The sequence below is a fragment of the Pseudonaja textilis genome, chromosome 2 (assembly GCF_049901715.1).
Source record: "Pseudonaja textilis isolate UNSWEBS1 chromosome 2, rPseTex1.2, whole genome shotgun sequence".
Classification (NCBI taxonomy): domain Eukaryota; kingdom Metazoa; phylum Chordata; class Lepidosauria; order Squamata; family Elapidae; genus Pseudonaja; species Pseudonaja textilis.
This window is the reverse complement of record NC_141991.1, coordinates 243039334-243056204: the sequence shown is the minus strand read 5'-3', so window position 1 is coordinate 243056204 and position 16871 is coordinate 243039334. Positions and strand designations below refer to the sequence as shown.

The 16871-nt window shown below is 39.7% G+C and overlaps 1 protein-coding gene across 26 annotated transcripts in view; it reads right to left on the bottom strand.

Moving 5' to 3' along the window:
* TCF4 (transcription factor 4) overlaps positions 1-16871 on the bottom strand; it is a 419947-nt gene that overhangs the window by 307532 nt on the left and 95544 nt on the right. The gene's annotated exons all lie outside the window — the stretch shown is intronic.

Sequence of the window (16871 nt, the reverse complement as noted above, 5' to 3'; positions counted from 1 at the left end):
ATCGGGAAAGGGCCTTCTAGGTGGCATCATAGATGCGCCTTGTAGAAGGTTTGCGAGATGCCAGGATAGTGATGATGACCCTGGAAGATCAGCTTCCTCTAGCCGCTGCCGCTCAAGTGCCACACAGTCAGCTTGAGCCACTGGGGCTCTGGATGGAGCAGAATCCTCTGATGAAGGGAGATTAGATGGGCTGGGATCCTCCAAGGAGAAGCCACCGATAGGTTGACCAGGTCCGCAAACCAGGGCCTCCTTGGCCAATAGGGAGCCAGGAGGAGGAACTCCGCTCGTTCCTCCAACATCTTCCAAATTACTACCAGAATGATGGGAAGTGGGGGCAATGCGTAGAGGAGACCATTGGGCTATCTGCACCGAAGAGCATTGGGCCCCTTCGCTCCCTGGCAAGGAAACCTGGTGAAGAATCTGGTGTTCTGGGCAATTTGAGGAGTGGAGAAGAGATCCACCTCCGGCGTACCGAATCTTAGGGAAAGGTCCCTGAATAGAGACGGAGGAATGGACCATTCTGCCTGGTCAACTAGGCTCCTGCTAAGCCAGTCGGCCTGGGAGTTGTCGACCCTGAAGATGTGGTCTGCCGAGATCGACAACAGGTGTTTCTCTGCCCATAACCCCAACTGTAGAACTTCTCCCAAGAAGGCTCTGGACCTTGTCCCCACTTGCCGGTTGACATGAGCCATTGTGGCCATGTTGTCCAAAGGACTAGAACATGAGAGCCAGTCACTGAATGGCTGAAATTCTTGAGAACTAGAAAAATGGCTCTGAGCTCTAGCCAATTTATGGGAAGGGTCTGCTCTGACCTGGACCAAATGCCCTGAGCTATCTGGCCCTGCATATGGGAACCCCAACCCAGGAGGCTGGCATCAGTGGTTATCACTAGCCTGTCTGGGACCCTGAACAGAAGTCCCTTCCAGATTAATGGAGAACGCCACCAATTGAGAGATCTCCGTATTTGTGGTGGTGGGTTCCTGCTCATTGGTAGTGTAGCGGGAACCAATGGAGTAGATGGAGTGGAAAAATCTGTGGCTCTGGAGATATGACAGGGTAATTTGCAGATCCTGATGGGCTGCATGGATGGAGGAGGACAGAAACAAAATGTCATCCAAGTAGCACTGGATCCTCACTGGAACAGAAAGCAGAGATGGCATCAATGCTGCCAGAACCTTCGTGAAGACCCTTGAAGCCAATGAGAGGCCAAAGGGAAGTGCTCGATACTGGTAATGGGTGTTCTGATAACAGAAACGGAAAAACTGGCAATGATAAGGCCAAATGGGGATGTGGAAGAGAGCCTCTGTGAGATCAATGGAAGAAAGGAGATCGCCCTCCAGAACGCTCTCTTAAAATAGAATGCAGAGTCTGCATTTTAAATCGCCAGAATTTTACCAATTGGTTGAGAAATTTTAGATCAAGGATGGCTCGCCACCCCCACCCCCCGAGGTTTTGGTAACGATGAAAAGATGAGAGTAAAGCCCACGTTCCCATTGAGGGGGGGAACAGGTTGAATAGCTCTGATTTCAAGAAGGTGTTGAATGGCCTGATTCATTAGGGCTTGCCTTGACATGTCCCGAGAGACAGGACATATCAAATTTTTTTCTAGGGGTGGTGTTAGGAAGTCCAATTGTAACCCTGACCTAATAGTGCTGAGCACCCAGGCCTCCATTGTTGACTCCTCCCATTTGGAGGCAAAGAAGCCTAGGTGACCTCCGATGGGTGGAGAGAATGAGGGATTACTGAGATTAACAGAAGGAACAACCCTGAACCCTGGGAGCTGCTTGAAGCGAGGAAAAAGGGTACTGAAGATCGCTGGTGATTGCTATCTAACAGAACGCTTTCAGAGACACAGCTACTGACTAAAAGGAGCTGAGTCAAAATCTGGGGTCTCTCCCGGCGGCTGGCTTTTTTATCTTAGTACAGACTCAGCTAAATGATGTCATAGGAAGGAGTCAACCCATCCTGGGATCTCGATGCAGCATGGAGGAGAAGAGGGGGGGATGGTTCTACACAAACAGCTGGCAAATGCATGCACACAACTGCATTTCCACAAGCGACAGGCACACATGCCTTCCACTTACACAAATGGAGCTTTGTATGCATGAACACACTCGCCCGCTGCTCAGGCAATTAGAGCTGCACACATGCATGTGTTCATCCACCGCTTCCTCAACCCAGTTCTGCACAGACCACGGTCTGGTTCTGGGCATATATATATATGTATAGGTATATGTATGTACACACACATACATACACACACAGTATATACAGACAATTCTTTAGTGGGTGGCTTTTTAAATTATTATTTTCAAATATCCTTATTTGCTTCCCTGGGTTCTTTCTGACCTCCAGGTGTATTAGATACCTTGCACTTGAGGTGATTTCATTGGCGGTCTTGGGAAGACAAACAATGATATTGCATTTTTTGTATTTGTACAGTATCTATTTGACTATGACTTAGCTTTGAGTCGTAATATGCTTCTACAAACTAGTGTTCTGAAAATCAAACTTTGATGGCAGCAATGAACATGTGCAATTTTAATAGGGGAAGGCTGCTCAGATCTCAGGTTGATTGCCAACTTACTGACTGGACATGTGAATAAACTTAAAAGAGATTTTATCTTAGGGCTTTTCTAAAAACAAAAGGCATCAAAGTTGACTGAGACTGTTCAATAAAGGCATGACACTATATTCGGTTGCACATGTTTTTTTTTTCAGCTGGACTCTTTTTCTCTATTAATAGACTTAGATGAGGCTCAGAGAACATTGTAGGTCACAATACATAAGCATTTCAGATAGTTCTAAAGGATTCATAATCTTTCTCTCACCACTGTAGGTAAACAGCAACAAAAATATTGTCTAGGGAGACTCAGATAACTTTGTTTACAAATGCCTTTTTATCTGTTTAGACTAGTATGCCAGGTGCAGACCTATCTAGAACTGCACGTTCTAGTCACAAAAGCAACATTCCCAAGCTTGACTAGTGCCAATGTATTTTGTACAAGGCTGTCTTTTAAACATAATTGGAAAATGTCCTTGACTCAACATGCAGGAATCCAAAATATTGGTAGTGGCCAAGGAGGTGCAAGTTTTGTACCATTTAATATTGGAGTGGGAAATCGGGTTGGCTTGACCTGATTAATTCTTGAAAAACCTACGTTGGCTCCTCCTAAGCAAGGCATTCTACCTTAAATATCAAAAGCTAGGTTTACCCAGTATCAATTGCAATCTCAGTATTCAGTAGCTACCTAGATCCACTTGCTCCCCGCTTTCCCCCATTTTCTTTCAAGGTTCCCATGTTTTTAATCTATTCAACCAGCTCTTCCCAATGGTTCTGGACCATTTCAATTTGAGCCAGTCAGTATGTCTCTTTTTTAATGTTCTGAAAATGAAGCTGTCAATAAGACCATTCAGGAATTTTGGTAATGTTGCCATCTTTGCAGAATTAGTTTTCCAAAAGATCTGAACTTATTCTTTGAAAATTCAGTAACTTAGTTTAGAATTATATTATTCAGATAGTCTATCTAGCTTGGCAGCCTATGGCACATTCTTGCAATGGTACATTTATTTTTAATTATTTAATTTTAAAAATTCTCTTCTAATGCAATTTAGTAGAAGTCATAATTTTCAATAAATACATTTTGGGATAATACCAGTTTCAAAATAGCAGGTAAATAACAACTACTATTAATTATTGTTCATGGGCTAGTAATTTAATATTATATTACAAACAAACATTTTTGCAGAAGGGATTTTATTTGCTTGAAACTGTGCAATAGTAATACATTAAATAAAAATGTCTTCCGATTTCAAAGTCTGTTTTGCATACACAAGTGGCATCCAAAGCTCCTGAATTAATATCAACACTGAAACCTGTTTGGGATTATTCTAAATTTACACATTTTTAACAAATACAAAGCATTACCATGTTATTTGCAATAGCTCTGAATATACAATTGAATAACCAACATAAACAAAGCAATGGTAAACCATCTTAAGGTGAGACTAATTGAACAGAGTTTCTTTAATGCTGATTGGATAACTCAGATAAAGCTTTTTAAAACTTTTAATTTCAATTCATTATGCTAGAAACATAAATAATACGATTGTTCATTTAAATTTGGGGAGACAAGTATGGTTTAAAGATATGTGAATTTGAATGACATGCTGCAAAATTGGAATTATAGTATAGATTAGACAAAAGATAAAAGATAATATAACATAACACAATTTTATTGTAGATTTTCTACTACCTTAAAAATGAAAATCAAATTAAATTCTTGTTGCCTACTCTCAACAAAAAGTGTATATCTACCCAATCACATATATAACACACATATGCACGTGCTAAATACATGAAAATCTATGGATTTACTAAGCAGGAAACATAACAAATAAAAATATTCTTTTATGATGAAAAGGCAATGTCACACTAATTATCTCTATGTATTCTGTTGATAAACTGACTCTTTATGATGTAAATGAAAGACCAATCAATATTATTTCATGGTGTGGTTGAAGTTCAATTTTTTATTTTTTTAAAAAATAGTTTTGTTTTGTTTTACAAAAATACATATTTTTCCTTTCTGTGTACCGAAACAATACATATTAACTAATATTTTCAGTAGGATTCCCAACACAACCTTGCATAAGAGGAATTCAACTTCCTTTCATATAAGAAGACTGTTCAACTTTGAAAGCAACAGGGCAGATTGAACCTGCAGCATTTGAGTTTATATTTACAACAGAATTTGCAAACATACCCTAAAAAGGCGGACAATCACTGAACAGACCAAAGCAACAGAACTTGAAGAAGTTCATTTCAACAGATTCCTTATGATCCTCTTGCTGATTACAAAGCCATTCAATTCTAATAACCATTGCTCTTTTGAATACAGTAGTTGAGGTATTTTTATAGACCTCCAGAACCCTGTTTACAAATCCAGCAGACCTTCACCCACACTGAAACCAATAAGCAGTAAACAAGACAGTCATCCAGAAACATCCCTAGATCCTTGAAGATATCCTGAAATTTGGGAAACTATTTCTGTCCAGAGCATATGCTTAAAAACTGCTTTAAAGTGCAAAAGAAACGAGGTGGTACTCACCCATATGCTCCTGATGCCATCGTGATTCAGAAAACATTATTGAACATTTAGCATTGTATTAAATTTGGAAACCCCAAGTATATTATTGACTCCTGCTTGCTCATAGCAGTCAATAAAGCAGAAATTCCTTTCTTTAATAATTGAAAAATTAACAAGAGTACCAAAATATGGTAATCTTAGTGTTAGAAAAATTTCAACCTCCCCCATTAGGTATTATTATAAATTATTATTTCAGAAATAAATTTAAATAAAATACTGAATTTAGATATATCAATTATTCTGTTGCCTTTTGAGACCAGCTGTCTTGAGTTCTCCCCAATTGTCATTTATTCCATCATGATATCTGAAATATTTTCATCTGAACTACTGTCTGGGCTTGCCTCCCTCCAACTTGTCTTCCTATCTTCTTGTCATTTCATTTAGATAATAAAAAATGTAGCAAATTAGTAATATGCACTTCAGAATTAAGACTGTTTTGTAGATTCTCGGAGAACAGCAATGTCTACATGTTCCTCCAGGCAAAACACTTCTAGCAGAAAGAGCTACCTTTTGAAGGGAATTCAAAGTGAATACTACAGGATCAAAATTTTATCCAGCTAGCTGTAAAAAAATGTGATTTCCAAAGTACCTCTTTAAATTTGGGCACTGGTAAACGAGGTTAAAGCACTTATCCATATCCATAACAGAGATATGGAGAACCGTCATGTAAAAATATTCTTTATGATATCATCATATGTTTATACCTACAATGTACAGAACACCCCATAAAAGCTTCCCTTCTATTCATTCTATTGGCTCTGAATCAACTACTTTCAAATTACCAACTCATCATGACCAATGATGGGAGAAAAATGAGGAACAAGTTATTAAAAAACACTATAAAACATTCACCAACTCCCCAAAGTGGATGGTTTTTTCCCCCCTCCAAATTATCCGATAGATTAAGACAATTCTGACAGGACCAGAAGGTCCTGCAGATAACCAGATTCCAAACTATAAAGAGCTGTATAAACTACCATTTGAAAGTGCATCTAGATGTTAATCAATAGGTAGTATAAACTACCTACCGCAGTCTTATACAATTTACAATTAAAATTCAAAGTTCCTCTCTAAATTAAAACAAGTTACTCCATCTTGTTATCATTGGCAAAACATTTGTTCATCTCTGTATTTCAGTAAAGGCTCTTTATAATTTTGGCAAAAGAATAAATAACAACAATAGCAGCAAAAGAGCAGGTTGTTTTTTTTTTTTTAACAAAGACACATAATGGCCTCAAAAGAAAACATTTACTGTAAAATAAACAAAGGGAAGCAGTTTGTAGATTAAAAACCTCTTAGAAGGAAGCATCACTTCTGAAAGGGGGAAAAATAACTTTGCAAAGGAAAACAGCTGGAAACAGGATGCTTTTTTACTTTCATCCTGACTGCTTTGATAGACCACATCCCTATATCATAAAAAGGCAAAAAAAAGGTATCAGCTGTATCTTATCTCAATAAAGAGAAGAGAATGGCTTTGTAGATTAAAAAGAAACAAGTTTAGAGAAGGAGGGGGCTCCTGCACAGAGAAATCCATGAAATAGTACAGGAAAATTACAGTAGATTTGTTATCTCTTTTTCTTTTAAAATGGCTTAAATGAGTCTGGTTAGTTGTTCATTTGGGGTACCATAATGGAAGTGTTACCAGTTTGCTGGACTATAGCTATTTTTCCTTAAAATTCTCTTGAAATATTATGTACCTTAAGACAAAAGGATTTTTATCAGGCACTTTTATATGTCAACATTAGTAGAAAATGTGTTTAAATCTGCAGTATTTTGGGTAACAATCAACCAATGGAAGAGCTTGCCCTTGGAAGTTGTGGGAGCACCATCAATTGAGACTTTCAAGAAGAGATTGGACTGCCATTTGTCAGAAATGGTGTAGGGTCTCCCGCTTGGGCGGGGGGGGGGGGATTGGACTAGATGACCTACAAGGTCCCTTCGAACTCTGATTATCTGTTATCTGTAACCAGGGGTGGGATAGACAGGGTTAACTACCGGTTCAGGATTTACGAGCTTCCCTGCACACTGGAGCAGTGCGCCTGTAAATCGTCATCAGCATGCTGTGTGCAGAGAAGCAGCCTTTGAAACAGCCCTCTTTTCCTGCTTTTTTTAACTGCAGCTGTGCCTCGTTCAGCAGCTGAATTTGAAAAATCAGGAAATAAAGATCAGGTAAGAGCCCAGGTGGTGGGTGGGCAAAAACATCAGCAGACATAGAACCGGTTCCATGTCTGCTGCTCTTCAGAGCTACCTGTTCTGCAGAGGTGGACAGAACCGGTAGAAACCCACCCGTCTGTAACAGAAATTGCATCTTATTCTTTCTTTAAAATAACCGATGCAGGAGATGTTTGCAGGACTTATCCTTCCATTAAAATGGGAAAAGCATCATCATACTGTAAGCTCCTTCCCTGTAGCATATGGCATAATATCACAGCAATGCAACACTATGTCATTTTAGCCCACTGACTTCTTCCAATGGAAGCCTCTATATAAGACAATGATTTTTTTTTTAAAAAAAACACATTTACCCGAAGTCTACAATTCATTCAATCTCCAAGTTAAGGAATTCTGTATAAAGATGATAGTGTCAAAATAGAATACTTAAATATCTGCAATATTCCTTAAGGCTGAATTCTATTTTCATAGTAGACAGTTTCCTATTAAATTATCAGAAAGTAAATTGACTGAAAAAAATGCAGAACAGGTGAAAGTAAAAAATATTTAACATGAACCAAACAAACCAAACAAAAAAGGAGCCACGGTGGTGCAGAGGGTAGAGTGCAGTACTACAAGCTACTTCTGCAGCCAGCTGCCTACAATTTGGCAGTTCAAATCCCACCAGGCTCAAGGTTGACTCAGCCTTCCATCCTTCCGAGGTGGGTAAAATGAGGACCCAAATTGTTGGGGGCAAGAGGCTGACTCTGTAAACTGCTTAGAGAGGGCTGTAAAGCACTATAAAGCGGTATATAAGTCTACGTGCTATTGCTATAATATGCTAAATTTTTTAAAAACTGTTCAAACACTCACTAGCAAATATACTAACTGATTAACTAATCAAAGGCCTCCTTGGAGGAAATGTAATTGAACAAAATTTGGCAACTATTTTGGAAAGTTTGGACAGTGATCCTTCTAGTGGGAAAATACTGTTTTCATTCAACTAGCAGAATACCAAGACAGATAACAAGCAGAATACCAAGTTTGATTCAAATGACCAACAAAAAGCAGGTCACACCAGACAAACCTTATTGCACTCTTTGACAAAGTTGTGAAATTACTGAATCAGCAAATTGCTGCAGAAACACAATCCTCAATTAATGACAATTGAGCCCAAAATTTATGTTGCTAAGTGAGACAGTTGTTAAGTGACTTCTGCCCCACTTTTCTACTTTTCTTGCCACTATTTTAAATGAATCACTGCCGTTCTTAAGTTAATAACACGGTTGTTAAGTGAATCTAGCTTCCCCATTGACTTTGCTTGTCAGAAGGTTCCAAAAGAGGATCGCATGACCCCAGGACACTGCAACCATCATAAATATGAACCAGTTGCCAATCACATGACCATGGAGGGGATGCTACAGTCCTAAGTGTGAAAAATGGTCAGAAGTCACATTTTTCAGTGCATTGCAACTTGGAGCGGTCATTTGTCTATCTGTGGAATCATTCCAAAGAACCTGAGATAGGCAAATCTGTTATTTAATAATGTTAACAATATTATTGCATGATATAAGCTGTTTTAAGTAAATGACTGTTTGCAAAAATGACTCATGGAAATCAGCTTGCTGCCAATGGTATTCAAGTGGTGATCCCAATGTTTTGGAATTGAATCCAAGGCACATATTATTATTGATACTACCTTGGCGTTGTTTTGCCACAATCATTCTACTTCTATATGTAAGTTTTTATATTTTGTTATTTTCTGTAGATAGATAGATAGATAGAGAGAGAGAGAGAGAGAGAGAGAGAGAGAGAGAGAGAGAGAGAGAGAGAGATAGTTGTCTTTATTGGCCAAGTGTGATTGGACACACAAGGAATTTGTCTTGGTGCAAATGCCTTCTCTTCTGCAAATGCCTTCTCTTCTGCAATACCCAGGTATTGCAATGTCTGTTATTTAGACTTTTTTGTATTTTTATTTATAGTTAATCACAGAGCCAAACAGCTGTCAATGTCCTTCCCAAGTACCTGGAATAGACAGGTGTTGTTATTTGATGCCGTTAAAGGTATATGCTACAAGTATCTAGCCTGATACAAAATGACTTTTCAAAATTTGATGGAGTAAGGTATTTAGAGTGTATGTAATTTTTTGGTATTAGATTTATTTCCTGCTCTAATGTTAGTATTACTGAAATATGATTGCAGTGTTTAGACACGGTTTAGAATAGTGCTGTGATTTGATAAGATTAGCACAACCAAAATCCTGTAATCTATTTCTGTAAGTTTGCAGTCAAGTGACAGAAGAGCTTTTATTGCAGCAATTAGAAAAATCTGTATCAGAAAGAATTTCTGAACAGGTATATTATCTACAAAAAAGAAAAATGCACAAAAGAAACCTGATTCTTCTGGAGCCCTCCACTATCAGCTTGTCACATAAAAATATAATGCTCAGGGGAATTGAACATTGTTATCTTAAACTTTATATCCAATAACATTGAGTGGGAAATCAGTAACTGCTGTTTTGAATGAGAAACACTGTTTAAATTTCAGAATGTGAAAATAAATAGACTAATCCAAAGGATATCAATGTCTACAAAGCACACAGATAGACTACCAATATCAAGACAACAATAATTTACCGGGCTATTGAAATTGTCCAATTCACTCTTGTTAGATGAATACGAGTCAATATAACAAAGCGGTTATGATGGAAGGGCTCCTTGTGACTGAAGACTTTTGTGATGCTATCTATGGAGACCAGAATGGAAAGCTGAAAAAAATACCCCAAAAGTTGGGAGTGACAAACCACTTTGGTATTACTGCTAAGAATAGGAAAACACATCCATGAATTAGGCTCAATCTAAGGGCAACTTGAATTATATTTAGGAATATAAACATCTATGTTATTTCATCTTCTATTCTTCTTTGTCCTTGTCTATATAATATGGTGGCTTTCTTTGATATTGCTTTACAACAACAGATCATTATGTTCTGACTACAGCAGCAGAAACAATGGCTTCCATTTTTTTGTGTTTGGGGAGGGAGAGATGGAACAGGTAGATATATTTGGAATTGTAAAAGCAATGCCATTGTTGCTTCCATGAATACCTGCCCTGGGAGGTATCAATTCACAAAGCCCTAATTTCACAGAAAGGTGAACAATAATTATAACCAGCCACAAAAGAGAAAGTGGAAGGAGTCATACGCCCCTACCATCACCACCACCAATTAGTTTGAATGGGCAGTTCTCTGTTACTCAATATGTAAGAGACAGTTTGGTGTAGTGGCTACATTTCTGTGCTAGAAACTGGGAGCTTTCAAGTTCTACTCGCATGGTTTGGAATAGGCGAGTTTTGGCCTGCCATTCTCTTTCCAACAAATGACCTCAGGGTTCTATATGCCTCATGAAGGTGGCTTCTGGACTGATGTGAGAATCCATCTACCACCCACCCTCCGTCCCCCACTCTCCAACCATCCATCTTTTTGGTTACCATATGATGCATTATTCTCATTGTGTTCTTTTGTCATTTGTTTATTTTGTTGTTCTGTTTACACTCTTTTCATTATTTTTTTTCCTTTTTATTATTGTAAGCCCCACGGTGAGATAGCTGGAAAATAAATTTAACAAATAGTAACTGTGAGGTTGTCAAGAAACAGAATTCTTGCTGACTAAAGAATAGCAGAGAAGAGTTTAGTTTACTTTGTCATACTGCACCTCGTACAATGAAATTAAATACCATCTTCAGTGTATGTTATAACTATGAAAATAAACACAAGCACACATCCTTCACATTCTATACATTAAATTGAAACCCCCTGATATTACATTAATATTCCACTATACAGTAGATATTGCTAAGAGTACAAGTAATCCTCAAATTGCAATGGTCCATTTAGTGACTGCTCAAAGTTACAACGGCACTGAAAAAGGGTGTTGGTACTTATCTGATATGCCCATTTTCTGGGAGCTGTGAAGAGCATCCAGTGATGGAAGGTGCTTCAGTCCCTTCTAGGAAGGCTGGGCTAAAACTTGAGGACACTCTTTCTCCTCCACAAGACTCCTCCTTAGAGTCCCCAGTTTTGTGAAGCTGAGGTATTGATACCCTATATGCTTAGTAGATTGGAATGAGTGCCCCCTTGTTTGTTAATATGGACCTTTGTAGTTATGTTGTCTGTTAAGACGAGCACGTGTTTGCAATGGAGATGCGGGAGGAATTGTTGGAGTGCCAAGTACTCCGCTCTCAGTTCTAGCCAGTTGATATTGTGTGCCTTCTCTGAATCCATCCAGAGGCCTTGCACTGTATGTGATTGGAAGTGAACCCCCATCCCACTAGACTGGCATCTGTTGTAACAAATGACCTGTGTGGATCCTTGAAATGGCATCCCTTGTTGATTTCAGGTCGTGTCCACCATCACAGAGACCTGAGAATGGTTGATGGAACTTTTATGTGAATCCTGGCATTGTCTCTCCCGGTGCATTGGTATGGCAACAGGAACCACTGCAGGGTTCTTGCATGGAACTGGGCCAAAGGGATAATAGAAATACAAGAAATCATTTTTCTGAGCAATTTAGAAGTTGCACCTTCCTAAGAGTTCTGATCTGTTGAGCCAAATCTCTAATGCTTTCTTGTCTATCAGGGGAAAGGAAAACTTTGCCTTCCAGGGTGTCAATGATGGCGCCAAGGTGAATGAGTCTAGTAGAGGGTGTTAAATGAGTTTTTGACCAATTGATTGAGAACCCATGTTGTTGTAGGGTTACAAGTGTAGTTTGAGTGTTTGAATTTGCTCGATTGATGGAAGATGCCAGAATGTCATCCAAGTAGCATTGAAGTCGAATGGACCTATCTCTGAGTGATGCTGCCAAGGCAGCCAAGACCTTTGTAAAAGTTCTGGGAGCTGAAGCTAAGCCAAATGGGAGAGCAATATATTCGTAATGGACGTTGTTGTAACAGAAACAAAGGAATTTGAAATGTGAGGGATTTCAATTGGGATATGTAAGTAAGCTTCCATGAGGTCTATGGAGGTAAGGACATCATTTTTTTCTGATGCTGAATAAGATGGATTGGAGAGTGGTCATTTTAAATTTTTGGTAAATTAAATATTGGTTTAGACGTTTTAAGTCCAGGATTGCCCTCCATCCCCCCGAACTTTTAGGGACCATGAAGAGGTGCAAATAAAAATCAAGACCTTTTTGATTAGAAGGGAGAGGTTGTATGGCCCAGATCTCAAGTAGATGTGCTATGGCTGTGTCCATGAGAAACCTTTTTTCTGCGTCCCTGGAAATTGGGGACTTCATAAAAAAATCAGGGGTGGGTGGGTGGAGCTGAACTCCAGTGCCAGACCAAATCGTACTGTGTTCCTGACCCATGTGTCAGTGGTAGAGGAGTCCCATTGGTCGGCAAACATTTTTAGGCAACCGCCAATGGGAATCCCGTTGTGGTTGTTACTTGGACCTGCGGAAGGGCCTAGATCCTGTTTCTTGAAATTGTCTCCTAGGATGGAGTCCCCTTCTATATCTGTCCCCAGGTTCAATTCTATCTGTTGTGTGAATCCAGGCTTGTCTTTGAAATCTTGGATAGTAGGATTGGTAGAAGGGGCGAAAGGAACCCCTATGAAAGGGCTGTGGTAATCTGGACTCTGATCGACGAAAAAGAGAGGGAAGAATTTTCTTTGTGGTTCTGGTTTCAATTCTCGGAGATGGGAGTTGAGGCAAGCTGCCACTTGTGCTTGACGTCTGCCTGCCAATGCCTGATCCAAAGTAACCTTCTAGCCGCAATTTGGGAAGCAATCGCCCTAGAGGAAAATTTAACTACATCTGCTTCCCCTGGAGTATTTAGCAGGGGAGGGGTATCCATATTATCCAGCCATGGGGTGTTCTTGGCCTTAAAGTGCAGGGATTTAAATAATTGTGGGTGGAATAATCCTGTAAATACAGGGAAGTCAGGTGAAAGGCCTTCATCATCTGACATCCCCTTTCTAGCGGATCCACCTCTGACAATACCTGGTCAACAGTGTGTACCCACCCCTCCTCCATTTGATCCATTGGATCCCCTTGATCTCCCATATCCTGTGTGTACTGAGGGTCTCTGACAGTGGGCAATGATAGTTCTGTGGGGAGGGGTACCTGATGAAAATGTGGATCCATGATGCCCAGAGATCATTCAGAAAGAGATCCGCAAACCAAAGCTGAGGGTGTTCGTCCTTCCTGAATAACCTGTTGGATGCCTGCTGATATGCCCTTCTGGATAGCTAGCTCCATCCACGCCCTCATGTTGGCAGGGATTTCCTCCAGAAGTTCCTCCTCTAGTCTGAGGCCAGCTGCAGTTGGCATGAATGTTGCCTCTGGGGCCTTCCTTGGGGAGAGAATGTTAGAAAGAGCTTCCTGGGGAGGTTGTATCAATATGCTGCTCCTCTCTGGATAATTCCAGAGGGATGGTTGGAGGGTTCTGGGCCTGTGAGGTAGAGGGTACGATGAGTGGTGAAGAGGTGGGCTGTGCAGCTGCTCATGTACATTTTTCCAGCTGCCTTTCTAATGCCTGATGGCGTCTGCATGCATCTTTCTCTGCTGCCTTAGAGGTCTTTTTGGGCTCTGTGGACTTATCTCTATTTTTAGCAGTTAGTCTAGATCTGGAGTTGTAGTTGCTGGCCATGGTAATGCCTTTGATAGATTAGCAATGTAAAGAGGCTATGAAATTAGGTGGCTGGAACACCTAGGGGCCTGCTCCCTTAAGGGGCAGTGGATCCTGGAATAAATAGTTCCCCGATGCCTTTAGCAAATGTTGTCTCCTTGTTCTGTTTTGCTTTGTTATCTATCTATCTATCTATCTATCTATCTATCTATCTATCTATCTATCTATCTCTATGTCTACACACACACACATATTTTAATAACTTAAAGATTTTAATAACTTAAAGATTTGTAGAATTTAAGTCAATCAAGTCAATTTTTGAATAAAGTACTTGTAATATCAAATATGGAGACCAGAACAACCCCCTCCAGACCTGGCACCTATATGAGGGCACAGAGGTCTGTAACTGATAATTAGATCAGTTTAGCTGCACTTATTGCCTGTGGAATCCAGCAGTTCAAGTCCTCTATCATCCAGTGGACTGGTGGTAGGGACCCCTCTTCCCAGGTCCCCAAGAAGGGAAACCTTATTGGGTAACTTGCCTCACAGACGGTAACAATTACTCAGCAGATTTAACCACGCAGCCTTTAAAATGGCAGCCGCCTCGTGGCAGAATGAAAATGAAAGCAGCTATCACTGCCTGGCCTGCTGAAAGCAAAACTGCTCAGCGGGAAGGCGCAGGGGCTAATTCCCTGCCCTGAGGTGTTCTGCGAGGAAAGCCTTGTAATAAAAGGAAAAAAGGCTACACTTTTAAATTGAAGCTTCAAACCTCGAAGGGACAGAGCGTTTACTCAACCAGCTGGGAGATTGGAGAGATAAGCCTAAGAGATAAGTTTAAGGCAACGTCTCTGAAACTAGAGGCTTTTATCCTCAGGGCAGATTGGAAAGATAAGCGTTTGTGAGGCTTTAGCCTCGGGAGGCTGGAACGTAAAAAAAAACCCGAGCAAAATGACTTTTGGAGGTTCCCAGGGGTGGTGGGGGTAGTTGGTGACAGAAACTATGGTTTTACCTGACCTGACAAATAAATTAGCTAAATCGCCAGTGTTCTGTTCCAACCAGGAAAACAATAACACAACCTGTCTGAAGAAGGGCTGAGCTAAAACTGAGGACACTAAGGAGGAGTCTCGTGGAGGAGGAGGAGTGTCCTCAAGTTTATGCCCAGGCTTCCTAGAAGGGACTGAAGCACCTTCCATCACTGGATGCTCTGAACAGCTCATGGGAGAAATGTAACTTAAGACTGTTTTTAGTACTTACAACTGTTGCAGTGTCTTCATGGCCATGTGATCAAAATTCAGATGCTTGAGCAACTGACTCATATTTATGACAGTGTCCCGGGGGTCATTGGATCCTCTTTTGCAACCTTCTGACAAGCAAAGTCAATGAAGAAGCCAGATTCATTTAACAACTGAGTTACTAACTTATCGACTGCAGTGATTCAATTAACAACAATAACAAGAAAAGTCATAAAATGGGGCAATTCAACAACTGTCTTGCTTAGCAACAGAAATGTTGAGCTCAATTGTGATTATAAGTTGAGGACTAACTTGTGAAAGGCTAGCATGTTCAAGTCATTTGAATCTCTGGAAAGTTTCAGTTACTTTTATGCAGTCTCATTATGCTCTTAGCCTAGGATCTCAAATGACTGTCCTCAAAATGCCCCAAGAATCTGGCATTCTGGTGAAGAGTGTTGCAAATCCTATGAGATTTCAGCAATTATTTGTCTCTTTAATAAAATTTTGGTTATATGAAGAGACCTATGCTAACAAGACATTTGGCAAATTAAGAAATGATGGGAATTTCTATATATAAAAGTGAAATACCACTCATGCATCATCACAAAATCTCCAGACCGTGAAGCCTACAAACATGAAATTTGGCACGTATGTTCTTCTTGGCTCCTAGGTGCTCACGAAGAAAATATTTTTTGAAATGACCATCAGAGCATTAGTATTTTGTATATTATTATTAACACACTCTGATTTTAAGGAGTTCTACTCCCCCTTCCCACCTGAAAACAAATCTGTTCCAAATGCAAAACACAAGTAGAGGAGAGGAGTTTCCGTTTTAGTTTCAGAGCAGCAAGCAGCTTTAGTACAGAACAGTTGAGCTAAGCCATGGCCAGGCTCTTTGCTGTCTCCTTGTTCACACAGCAAATACTGTTTCAGTTTCCAAACAGCCCTCAACTCTCTCACACACTGACAGGACGCTAGCCAGATGAATATCGATGGATGCTAGTAGGCAGAATTTTTCCCCTTATTTTCCTCCTCAAAAACTAAGCCCAACAACATAGTTTCGGAGCGAAGCACGGGTATTGAGCTCGTAAGAGTTAAATGATCGCACTTCAATTAACCCTAGAAACCATCCCTACAGTGAAGGCTACCAACTTAACATGGTACCTGACAGTTTTGTTCAGTCAATTTTTGTTGTCTGTCGTGTGTTATGTAATGCAGATATATTTTCTCTGCTTTCGTAGTTATTAATACATTTTTCAAAAAACACTGAAAGATGGGATATAATTCTCAAAAAATTATAAAAAAATGAAAGGTAAATTATAGAAGACTGTGATTACTATTTACACCATGAACTACTGAAGATTAAGTTCAAATATTGTGAGGGTGATAATGAAAAATTTCCATATTAATGATATTTTAGTGTGAACATAGATATGATTCTCCCTATTTTCCATTTAGGCTCAGTGCTAAGAACAGAGTTTTATGAAATGCATATCCTTATTTTACAGGTAATATAAACTGGACAAGTAAGATCTGCAGGACAACTGATTAAATCTAGATTACAGATTGGTGAATTTTAAGAGAAGAGGCTTTATTTTGTCAATTATACTTTTATAAAGAAAAAGATTATTTTAATTTTCTTTATGTAATATTGGCTGCTAATTCATTTTATATAAACATCTTGAAGTTTGCCCCTGGAAAATCCTTTGTAT